General features: G+C 38.6%; 1 protein-coding gene across 1 annotated transcript in view; it reads left to right on the top strand.

Annotated features, from left to right (window-relative positions):
- Positions 1-12,207, top strand: part of RB1 (RB transcriptional corepressor 1) — a gene marked incomplete at both ends in the record, with an annotated part of 78,499 nt that overhangs the window by 49,215 nt on the left and 17,077 nt on the right. The window lies entirely within an intron of this gene.

Raw genomic sequence — 12,207 nt, 5'->3', positions numbered from 1 at the left:
TTTTGATGTGGTTTCTTAATGTAGGATATCCCAAACAAAATTCAGAAACATGTTAGAAAAAAAGGAGTTTGGCTTACTTCATTTCAGTTTTGCTTCTGTGAAACCCACTCACCTTGATTTGGAGGTGAAGTCAAGTGGTTTCCTTCAGTGGGCCATAATCACTAGAAACACATATATAAATATATTTAAATATTTCTGAAATTCATAACTGTAAAGCAGAGTAGTGAAAAGGTGAGTGTGGCAGTCTTGTTTATTTCCCTGAATTTGTAGCTTAACATAAAGTTGCCTTTCCTGGCTTTCCCTTGCAAAAGCAGTTGTAATGCGTGGTTAAATGTTGTTTCCTGACAGCCTCTTAGGGCTAAAGGGGACTTTTTAGCTTTTTTTTTTTTTTTTTTTTTTTTTTCTTTCTTATGCATCCTGCATTGGGTCTCAGGAGTAAGATTTCACATGGTAATGACCTTCCTTACACACCACACCTCTGCTGCCGGCAAACCTTCCTTTGGGGTGGGGAGGTGGGGGCAGGCAGGAGGAAACAGCTGCAGGGTGGACCCTGGGGGCCAGGAGTTTTTTCCTGCAAAGGAAATGATGCTGCTGCTGAAGGGAGATGCGTATTTGAGTCTGCCTGCTTTTCCAAAGGCAGGAATGTCTTAAGCTTATCCTCTGTTGCTAGTGGTAGGTGAACAAAGGCTCCTTTTCCATCAACAGGAGAGGGAATGACAGGAGAGTGAGCGTGGGCTTCTTGAAGCCAAGAGTTGATATAATGCTAGAAATCATCTCTCACTTCAGCAGTGAGGATTTTGTAAGCTTCTTCAGTTGGATGTCCCTTAGCTCTCCTTACCAGAGTACAGATATCCAAGCTGAGAGAGCACTCTTTGCACCCTTGAGTGATGTTGAATTTATATGGTGGATCTGTTCTAGCACTGAGCAGAAGGAAGAATCCTTGTAATCCTAGCAATTTGCAAGTAAAGCAGCCGGTAGGACCCTATGCTGTTTCAACTGGTGCATCTTTGTGCCCCCAGATGTCCTAGAACTGAGTTCGCTCTCAGATAGGGCATAGAGCAGGAACCCTTAACTTTAGAAGTCCAGGTTGAGTTGCAAAGAAATGTTTCACTGAAATTAAAACAACTGTTTGAAGGCTTTCCAAACTTCTGGATTTTCTGACCAGCGTTGCATGTTCCTCTAGTGTTTTTCAGGTCCTCGGTGCTGGAATAATGCAGAAACTGCAGGCAGTTGTGAGTTCTGAACTTGTGTATCGCGTTGTTGCTTGTAATAAATGTTCCAACTTATTTTAGAGGAAAAGCAGCTTCAACACTAATAACACTATAATGAATTTAGAAGCACTGTAGTACACTCTGCTAAACAGTTTGTCAGAGATGTGTGCAACACTGCATGCAGCTCTATTATAATGTAAAGAAACAAACGTTCTACTTGTAGAGACATATCTGCAAGACAGCAGTCATTTGTTCCCACTTCAGTCCAGCAAGCTCATGCAAAAGAACTAGTGCTATTTGTTGCACTGAAAAGAAACCATAGCAGGATTTTTTGTTTTGTTTTGTTTTGTTTTTTGCCCCAAGTGTTATTTATTCATTTTCATAGGTAATGATGACTTCTGAAGTGCTTTTAGTCTATTTACTACAGTTCCTGTTTGAGTGTGTGTGTGCATGTACAGGAAGGGATTTTTAATGATTGAGATGGGGAGCCAGGAAGTCTGTTTCTAGTTGTGTCAAAGATATTTTCTTCCAGTCTTGGTAAAGTGTTCTGTGATACTGTTCCCTCTGTCTGTGTAAGAGCTAGTTCACTACTTCTTTGCAACGTGAGGCCATCTGAATTGTTAAAAAAGCTGGAAATCCTTGGATACTGAACCCTTTGTGAGATTGGGATGATTATAATGGCTAGAATGTCTACCATGTGGACAAAATGGCACCCACCGACTCCATTGGAGTGCTCACTGAACACTTCTGGAGACCAGTCAGTGGATGTGAGCACAGCGAGGCAGTGGGCTGGTACGTTCCAGCTGTGGGTCACTTCCACTGGAGCAGATTTTCATGAGCACGGCCTGCAGGCACTTATTCATCGCTGACGAAAAGGCATAGCTCATGGTGGTGACTATGTTGAGAAAGATTATTTTGGAGCTGAGAATTTGCTCTATCAAAATGTAACTGTACTTTTTGTATCTGTTGTCGTTTCCATGGAAATAGATAAGAAGCATTACTTTCAGAGCAACCTACACAAGCACACTGAAAATTGCCTTTTTCCTTAAAAGCAAACAAACAAAACAACAACAGCAAAACCCAAGTGTAGCAGACAAGTCTTAAAATGAGTGTTCCATGGTTTCTGGTGAACAGATAATTGTTATATAGCGAGACTAATACTGGATGACTTATAGTTTTGCCAGTAAAAGACTCCTACATATCAGGAAATGTGCTAGCTTGATGCAAATGAAACTGCACATACCAATAGCAAGTAAAAGTTAAATGAAAACTTAAATATTTTCCACCAAAAGTGGACATTTGGACTGACTAACCAGTTTTCTGGATTAGTTTTTGTTTCCCCAAGTATGTTCTAATACATAGATGCCAAAAATCTTTCAAATATTGTTTAAAGGATAAAAAAGTAACAAAAGCTGAAGTATTTGGTGAAGTGTTTGTGAGTTTCTTACGTTCTTGTAGTTAAAATAATTTGTGTAATTGCTTAAAAAGGAAAAAAAGGAAGCTCAGAACAAAATAAGAGTTCTTCGTTCCTGCACATCTGAAATGCTTCTCTCTTCTCTTTAGAATTGTTTGAATTTCCTTTATGGGAAGCACAACAGTTCCTTCCCCGCTTGCAAAAAGAGGAAACAATTTCTCTCCTTTTGTTTAAATTAAAGTTGCTGGAGGCCTTTTCCCCCCACTCCTTGTCTTCATGTAGAGGCAGTGTTTTGGGTGCAAATATAGATGTTTTGTTGGTGTCTCTATCCAAGTCAGGCTTGAAGGGTCAAGCTTGAAGGATTGATTTAGTTCTTTGTTCTTAAAAATATGTGCAATTAATGTGGAAATCTTAGATTGAAAATGCCACTTTCTGTTGAGCTCTAAGACTGTGGGGTGGTGTATTCTGAAACACTTCTTTCTATAGTTGTTTGATGTCCATGTATGAATGAGCAGTTTCTTTGGACCACTTCAGCTGTAAAAAAATCTCCTCCCTGCTTTTTGCAGTGTCCTTTATACCTAGTATTTGAATGAAGAGTACAGAGAGCATATTTTTACTACAAAACGCTGTGTCAAAGCTTATATAGAATCATAGGATGGTTTGGGCTGGCAGGGACCTTTAAGATCATCTAATTCTAACTCCCCTGCTGTAGGCAGGACACTTCCCACTGGAGCAGGTTGCTCGAAGCCCTGCCCAGCCTTGAACTCTCCATATATAATTTGAGAGGGAAATGAGCATAAGTTGATTAATATCACTTTTAAGTAACTAAGAGGCAAACAAGTATATTTTGCTGCTTTTCTCTCCAAGCTGAAAGTTCTCCTTTGCAATGGAACTCAGAATGCTGTTGGGACTGTGTTCAGGCATTGCAGTATCCATTAGCATAATGTAGTCCTCAGTAAGACTTACAGGTCTACCTGAAGTTTATACTCTAATTTACAGAGGAAATTCTTGAGAGACTTACTAAGAATCTTTAAAGTGCTACTAACTTGACTTTTTCTCTTCTTGTTTCATTTTCATTTTGCATAAAAGGAGCAGGATTCAGGGAAGAATTTCCTACAGTGATGAGAAAAAGTGCAGAACTAGGTCCTGAAGTATGTCATACAAGATACTGCTAGAATGTTTTATTTCAGAAAATATATGTCTACAGCTTAGAGCTTATTCTTGGCACTCTTTGGATTCTGGTGAGCAGTTTGGATGTTAGCTGAAAATATAAGGTTAATTTCAAGCACAGAACTGCAAGCTTGGAAATAATTCTTGTAGTAGCACTGATAGGAGTATGCAGTGTCTAACAGTGAGAAGAGCTTTGTCATCTGAGAGTTCCAGTTACCTTAATTAACATAAGACTTACCTAGAAGTATGTAAATGGCATAGAGGGATATGCAGATTGGTCATTTGCATTATAAATACACATGAACAGTTATAGCAGTGTTTGAGGCCACTAAGATGACTGATAAATATTTGCATAAAGGTTCTTGGTTTGCATTTTATGTGCAACTCACGGAAATCCTAGCAGAAGTTTTTTTCTTACATTCTAGAATTATTTTGATGCTCCAAGTAATTCTTTTTTTAAGAATCACAGAATCACAGAATGGCCTGGGTTGGAAAGGACTTCAAGAACTCATGGATTTCCAACCCCTGTGCCACATGCAGGGCCACCAACCTCCACATTTAATACTAGGCCAGGGCCCCATCCAGCCTGGCCTTGAACACTTCCAGGGATGAACAGGGCATCCACAACCTCTCTGGGCAGCCTGTGCCGGCACCTCACCACTCTTATAGTAAAGAACTTCCCCCTGACATCCAATCTAAATCTTCCTTCCTTAAGAACTTAATTATGAAGATGTCAGGAGGGAGCAAGCAATAGCTGGATAAAATATTTGTATGTTGTTGATATATCACTTGTTATCTGGTGCATTTAAAATGGTGCCCCGCACTTTTGTCTAATAAATGCAGCAACAGCAGGTAAGAAAAGCATCATTTACTTACTCCTCCCTTCCAGCTCAATTTTTACTGTTTGTAGATACAAACAGCAGCTGTGTCTCTGGGTTACAGAATGCCAATTTAAGCCTCTTCCCCCTCTACATAGACATGCTTGAAGGGAGAAATTACTTTGCATAAAGAACAAAATTGCCATTTCTGTTACGTATCTAATTGAATGAATCTCCTTGGCAAGAAAGGAAACTCTGAAAGGTGATAAAAAATGCTGCTTCTGCTGTGTGGTCTGGTATTTTTCTGAGGCTGAATGGTATGTGTAGATGTTCTACAGCTGTTGGGGCATTGACATTGTGAGCAGGCAGTTTTAAATGGGTATCCAGACACAGCTCAAGATGATGTTTGGAGCTGTGCTTTATAAATTAATAGAGGAATACTTCTTCAGGTGCACTGTAGTGTATTCACCTGTGAAGAGATGGTATGGAATTGTCCTTCAAAATACATTGGACATCAGAGTTCCATCGTAGAAGCAGAGCTAATAGGACAGTAGGTTAGTTGATGGTTAGGTAACATTAAATCTTTTCAAGCTGTAAGCTTTCAACTGAGTGGTTTTAAACAAATGAGCTAAAAAGTAAAGGATCACAAATATGAAAAGCTAAAAAGTGCACTGACGTGATTCAGAGGGAAGGAAAATGTTTCCATTAGGATTAGTGAGCAGTCTTTGCAATATTATTTGGAATGGGTGGGAATAGGATGAAACTAGTTTCTTAAATGTTGAGTAGGAAGAGAGATGCCTTAATAAGAATGAAATACCTGAATTGTTTGCATTTTTAAAAACGTTTTTAATTAAAAGAAGAAATTTATCCAACCATTCAGCAAACGTGATTGAAATATTTACTAGATCTGAGATTTCTCTCAAATTTGGATATATAAAAATAAATAAACTGGCTTTCTTTAAGACTGGTATATTCAGGCTCTACTTAAGTTTGTTCTTTCTAAATCATAGCATTAGAAATTCAGAGTTTAAGTGAAACAGGTAGAAATTTGCAGAATCTTCAGTGGCAGAAAATTCATATTCAAAATAATGCAGGTGTAGAAATGTGGCTTTTTCACAAAAGAACTAAAAACTCAGGTGGCATAATTAAGAGAAGACGAGGCATTGTGAGAAGGAGATTGAAGGCACTTCAGTAATTATTTTGGAAGCCATTCCAAACATACAGGATGAAATGGGGACAGACAGAACTTAGAGAAAGAAGGCTATAATTTGTTTCGTTTCTAAGGTAATTACTTGTTATTTTTTTAGGTCTTTAGTCAAAGCTTGTGCTCAACATCTCTTCCCATTCTTCTGTTCCCAGAACTGAAGTGGGCTGGTTCCCTGTGAAGATAAGTGCTATTTATCCACATAGGTCTTTAAGATACATTTCACTTCCATGCCAAATTACTTGCAGCCACCACATCAAGTACTTGCAGGCTCTTGCAACTTTAACAAAGTAAAGCCTCTGCCTTTATATGAGAGGATTTTAACCTCTGCTTGTCAGAGACCACACGAAGCCCACAACCGCATTCCTATTCTCATTCCTATACAGGACAGCATTATGAAGCTATTGAAAAAATTTACCATAGTCATTCTCTAAGATTTATGTGTATTCATAGAGCTTTTTTTATTTATATATAAAAAAAAAAACAAAAAAGACCAACCATGGAATTACTTCGGTTTCCTTCAGAAAATGAGAATATAAGAAGTTGGAAAAAAACTTTCGTAAGAGTTGTTCAAACTGGTAAACTAATTAAGCTGAGATAAATCCTGACATGAAAATGCTTGTCTGGGGAAAAGTGCTGCCAAAAAAGCAGATCTTGGACTTGATTAACGTGAAGAACTATTACTTTCTAAAAGTGTCAGTCAGCAAATAAACCTCTTTAAATTCTGCATCATAAGATCACTGTAAATGATTATGTAGCATGTCGTTACTACTGCTAAACAGTCTTACAAATACTTCAGCTGACTTTGTCCCTACAGTGGCTCTTTCCTTCCATCCCAGCTTTCTGAAACTGCTGTGCCAAAACACAAATTCATTTTTTTCGTTGTGTGGACCAATTTGGGCAATTACTTTTCCAGTGTGTCAATCAGGTTGTACCTAGAAATTAGAAATAGCTGAGACAGGGGAGGTTCAGGTTAGATATCAGGAGGAAGTTTTTCACACGAGGGGGGGGTGACGCACTGGAACAGGTTGCCCAAGGAGGTTGTGGATGCCCCATCCCTGGAGGCATTCAAGGCCAGGCTGGATGTGGCTCTGGGCAGCCTGGTCTGCTGGTTGGTGACCCTGCACATAGCAGGGGTTGGAACCAGATGATCATTGTGGTCCTTTTCAACCCAGGCCATTCTGTGATTCTGTGATTCTATGAAATTAAGAACACAAATGTCAGAACTTCAGAGGAAGGACACAGGGCTTCTCACCACTTTTTTTTTTTTTTTTTTAATTTTCTGCTGAAATCTTGGAAATAATGGAGTTGGACAATCCAAGCCAACCAAAGCAGCATAATTTTAAAAAGGAGAAGCGATTTTTTTTCCATCAGATAAGCTTCTTCAGGGTTCTTAATCTTGAATGATAAGACATCTTTCATGACAGAAATAGGTTGATCATGTGAATATTGATTAGTAGCCTTTCTGGAAGAGTTAAGCTGTTCTGGAAGATAGATGTTTGGGTGGCCCTGTCAAAAGAGGGAGGCTGGAGTCTCTCCCCCTGGCCTCGGTGCTCTCCACTGAGCACTGACATCAGAAGCCTTCCTCTGTATTTTCCAGTGAGCCATCCATGTGGTATGGTTTAGGTTCCCCCATGTACTTCTAGGTTATGAACATGGGCTACTGAATGAGGAAAATTACTTAGTTTAAAACTAATCCTAGCAAATACATAATTTCCGTGGTCATATCAGTGCTAACGTCAAAGACTGCAAAGGTCATAGTGAGATCCAGCTGGTGGCTGGCAGCATATGCTGTCATGCATTCCAGTTGCTCCCTTTTCTGGGTTTTGTGATACTTTTCAGCTGCTATCTGTGATGATTTGGCAGTGCACTGATAGAGATGGAAAAAATTAATTTCTGTCTACACAGATCCTGCTGTTCTGTGGTAAAAGCAGTAGTCTTGAAAGCTTCAAAAATTATCAGTAGTTACCAGTCATATAAGTTTTGAAAGAAAAAAAAAAAACATTGGTTGATATGGGGACAAGGGATAAGAGTGAGTGCATTGGTACCTGTTATTTAGTGAAGACCACAGAGTTCCTACCTGTGTCTACGGATATTTTTTTAACTGTGTACATCTTGAGCCCATTAGGTTTTCATGTTTCTTTGCATCAAACAGGGAAGGGTATGGTTTGTATTACATATGCTTAAATGTGAGCTGTTGCTCAAGGTAATCATCCTGCCTTCCCTTCAGTCCTGTTTTTCCCCTCATGATTTACGTACACATGCAGTCTGTTGGATGAAGAAAATGATTTGGTTTTAAACAAATCCCAACAAACACATAATGGCTGTAGTAGTGGCTGTGCTTACAATCTTAAAGCAGAGGACAGAGCTCAAGGTGCAGATGCTCAGGGGCCGTTAGGGACATAGCAGTGCATGCAATGCTGATTTAGTCCAACTGTGAAATTTCACAGTGAGTGTTGTGGGTGGATGTTCAACTTCAAGGCTTTCAAATCCTGTTTGTGTTCACATTTGACGTGAGATCAATGTAGTGTTGGCCACGTGAGGCTTAGAAGTGTCTGCTAAGCTCAAGAGTGAGTTCTCCATTTCTGATGTTGCAGCCTATAATTTATCTTAATGTAAATGGTTTGAAGTAGTGATACTACTAATAAAATAGAACCGTATATGCTTGATGAATTATTTCACTAAGGGCCATAAGTATGAGCAGTAACATGCTGTGCTTTGCTGTTTGAGATCAATAGAGATGTGATGCAGGATGACAGCCTAACAGTTGGCATTGAAGATTCTGCATGTTTTCTTATTTCACTGTGGCGGATGCTTTGAGCTGACAGTCTTCAGTACTGGCATCAGTTTCCATTTTCCTTGTCGTGTTAAGATCTACTGACTCACGTCAACCAACCTAGATAGTTAGAAAACCACAAACAAACACGCCACAGGTACCTTGTATAGCGTGCAGTTAAAACAGAAAGACAGAGAAGTTGGGTGCAGAAAGAGAAATTCAGATTGAGGCTGTCAGTTGTGTGTCTGACTTCAAGAATTCCTTCATTTGCACCCACGTAGTTCACTGGAAGTTAGCAGTAACATCTGTCTGCTGCTTTTGCTATGGCTAAATCACTGATGCACGTGCTTTAGATAGCTGCAGAAAATGCACAGTGGGTGATAAAAAAGGAGATGGTTAGATATTTAAGTTCAAAATCTACAGAAATCTACTTTGCAGGACAAGTGCTAATTGATTATTGCATCTGAATTGAGGTGCCTCGTAGGAGATTTCCTTAAACAGCCATTTCCATGTAAGGCTTCTGCCTGCTGTTCTCACGCCCCTGTGGGTGCATCTTGGCCTGTAATATGTTCACATATGCTTTGGTTTCTATACTTGTTTTAGATTGTTACATTTATGTTTGCACTAATGACAGCGAAGCTGCCCATAACAGATATGGCAGTAACCAAAAGCAGAAATACTGGCATTTACTATAGAATAAAGGCATTTACTATAGAATAAAGGCTATAGCAGCAGAGTAAAACTGCATCCCAAAGAAAGTCATTCCTTTACATTTGACAGCTGTTTCCACGTGCTATTTGTCTGTCTTCCTTTGAGAGAGAGAGAACAACACCGGAATGCACAGAACAACTTTATATAACATATGTATATACATGGCTGAGAGTGAGTTGGTGTAAAAATGCTTCATTTCCTTACCAGAAGCATGTTGAAATCTGGGGGTTGACTTGTATTTTTAAGTATTCATTTCATTCCTGATTTTTTTTTTTTGAAGGAGAAAGCTTTTCCTTATTTGAATACAACAGAGATTAGAGCTATCACTTTCTAAATTCATGGAAATTTAAGGTAATCCTCTCTGAGTTCATTTTCATAGCAAAGTTTTTAAAATCTATATATACGTATATATTTAAAAAGGTGAATCCTTCATGTCCTTTGGCCTGGGAGAGGTGAGTTGTATTCCACGTCTGCACAGCTGGAACACACAGAGCTTCAGTGTTGAACTGCATGTTTATGGTTGCAAATGGGAAGTATGTGAAAGGTGGGATAAGGAGAAGTGGTGAAGCTGCAGTTACGGTTTGTCTTTCAAGTGCAAAATAATAAAGAGAAGCTGTAAAATTCAACAGACTTGGGATTGCGTCACTGTATAACGAGCAATCTTTATGCATTCTGGAGTTGGAGAACTAGAGGGAAATATTCTGGGGGACTTCTGTAAGGCTGCTGAGGTGCTTTTTGTTGGAAAATGTATTTCGAAGGTATAAGCTTGCTGTGGGAGTTGATTTCAATGAAGTTTCTTCCCAAAGGGCTTTCCAAATAATAATAATAAAAATAATTAAAAATAAAAAAAGTAATCTTTAGAAGCTAATTTCATTTTCCTGAAATTTCAGGAAGTAAAACTTGAAGCAGAGCACTTCAATTTTCTCAAAATAGGAATTGTAAAATGCAGTGATTTCATCAGAAACGTTGAAACTTTGGGTTTTTGCTCCATTTATAAACGACTGAGAATTTCTGACAATAAAAAAATTCAGAAAGCTTGAATATATGTATTAAAAAAAAAAAAAAAAAAAAAAAAAAAAGCATGTTGTTACTGAATAATGTGACATTTTTCTTGTGGAAGCAGCAAGATGTTTATTATCATAGAATCATAGAATGGCCTGGGTTGAAAAGGAGCACAATGCTCATCCAGTTTCATCCCCCCTGCTATGTGCAGGGTCGCCAACCAGCAGACCAGGCTGCCCAGAGCCACATCCAGCCTGGCCTTGAATGCCTCCAGGGCTGTTCAGCTGTGAAATGGGAAATCTGCTATTGACATGTCAGAAAAAAATATGCTAGCTTCGCCCTTTTGTAAAAGTTGATTTTAAAGTCTGATTGTGATTAATATTGCTGCCCTCAGTCCCTGCAAAGTTATGCAAATCAGAGTGTTTTAAGTGCAGGCTATTGTGCTTCATAGGCATCAGCAGGGCTTATCTCTTGATCTAACTTGCTTTTGTCACAGCATTTCAGTGCTCAGGCACTTCTGTCCGCTGACATGTTTCTGCTAAAGTCACTTATCTTTACATGGCAGTTCCTGTAATTCAAAGAACTAAGAAAAAAAAAAACCCAACACTGTATATTATTTTTTAACTGCCTCAAAGAAGCTAAGAAATGAGAAGATTGACTGTGTGATACTGTCACCTGACTGCTGCAGTTGTCTACATATCTGTTATTTGTTATTCAAATGATTCAGAATGGCAGCATGCAGTTTCCTCCAACCCTTCTTTGTACCATCCATCAAACTGCTGAAATGAATTAAAAAACATTCATTTTATATGAAGTAATAATTAACAATTGCATCACGTGATATGGAGGAATCAAACATTGTATCTTTGGCCCTTGTATATACTGCAACACCATTCAAGGTTTGCCCTTTATGGTGCGAATTAGAAAGGAAGTGTTTCAAGCACTATAAATCAGTAATTTTCTGCATCATTTCCTTTCTAAATAGCTGAGGGGGAGATGTTCTGCCACCAGTCAACCTGTTTTTTCAGAGCCTGATGAGTCTTCAGAAACAAGTGTTGATGTGTGGCCACGAGGAAAGGCACTGAGTATCTTGTCTTACCTTATTTGCTGAAAAATAACCTGGGTTACATTTGGCAAATGTTGGATTGAGCTTCTTGTATGTGTTACTGACATCCTAGTGACCAGTTTACTACATAGGTGCACTCTCTTGGATTTCACATATAGATTTTATCACATTTTTTTCCCCTTTTTATGATTTTTGCCCTTCCTTTCCTGTTCAGCTGCATCTTACTATGTTACAAGTATATCAAAGCAGGTGTATTTTGCATTTTAATAAGGTTTCTTTCGTGTTTCTGAAGATCTTTCGATAACTTTGTGGATTCTTTGGACTCCCATCATTTGTTGGTAATACTTGTGTTTGGGTACATTTTTCTGTCTCAAATGTATGAAAAGCTAGTGTAGATAAACAAACTTTAAGATTGTTTCTGTTATGGATGTACAGATTTATAGCTCTTAGTCAGCCAATGCCATGGGTTGGTGAAATTGTCCTCATGAGCAAGAGGAGAAGTGAAACAACTAGAGGGAAGCCTGGGTGGCAAGGAGGCCAGCAAGCTTCGTAATAGTAGAATTAGCTTAACAGCATTAGCAGTAAAACTTACAGAGAAAGCAGCAGGAAAAATACTTGGTAAATAATAAAATACCAGGTTTGTAAAATAGCTAAAAAGTGTGAAATGAGTGTAACATTTAAAAAAAAAAAAAAAAAAAGAAAGGGTCTTCTAGGTTTTTCTCTAGACAAATTATTGACAAGTTTGAGTTTTCTACTGTTCTTTTTGATTTTTCTACTGTTCTGTGTCATACTGCCAAAACTGAATTTCTTATGCTCAGATTAGAAGGAATGTGTT

This window comes from Tetrao urogallus (assembly GCF_951394365.1).
Source record: "Tetrao urogallus genome assembly, chromosome: 1".
NCBI lineage: Eukaryota > Metazoa > Chordata > Aves > Galliformes > Phasianidae > Tetrao > Tetrao urogallus.
This window is presented reverse-complemented; position numbering and strand designations above follow the sequence as displayed.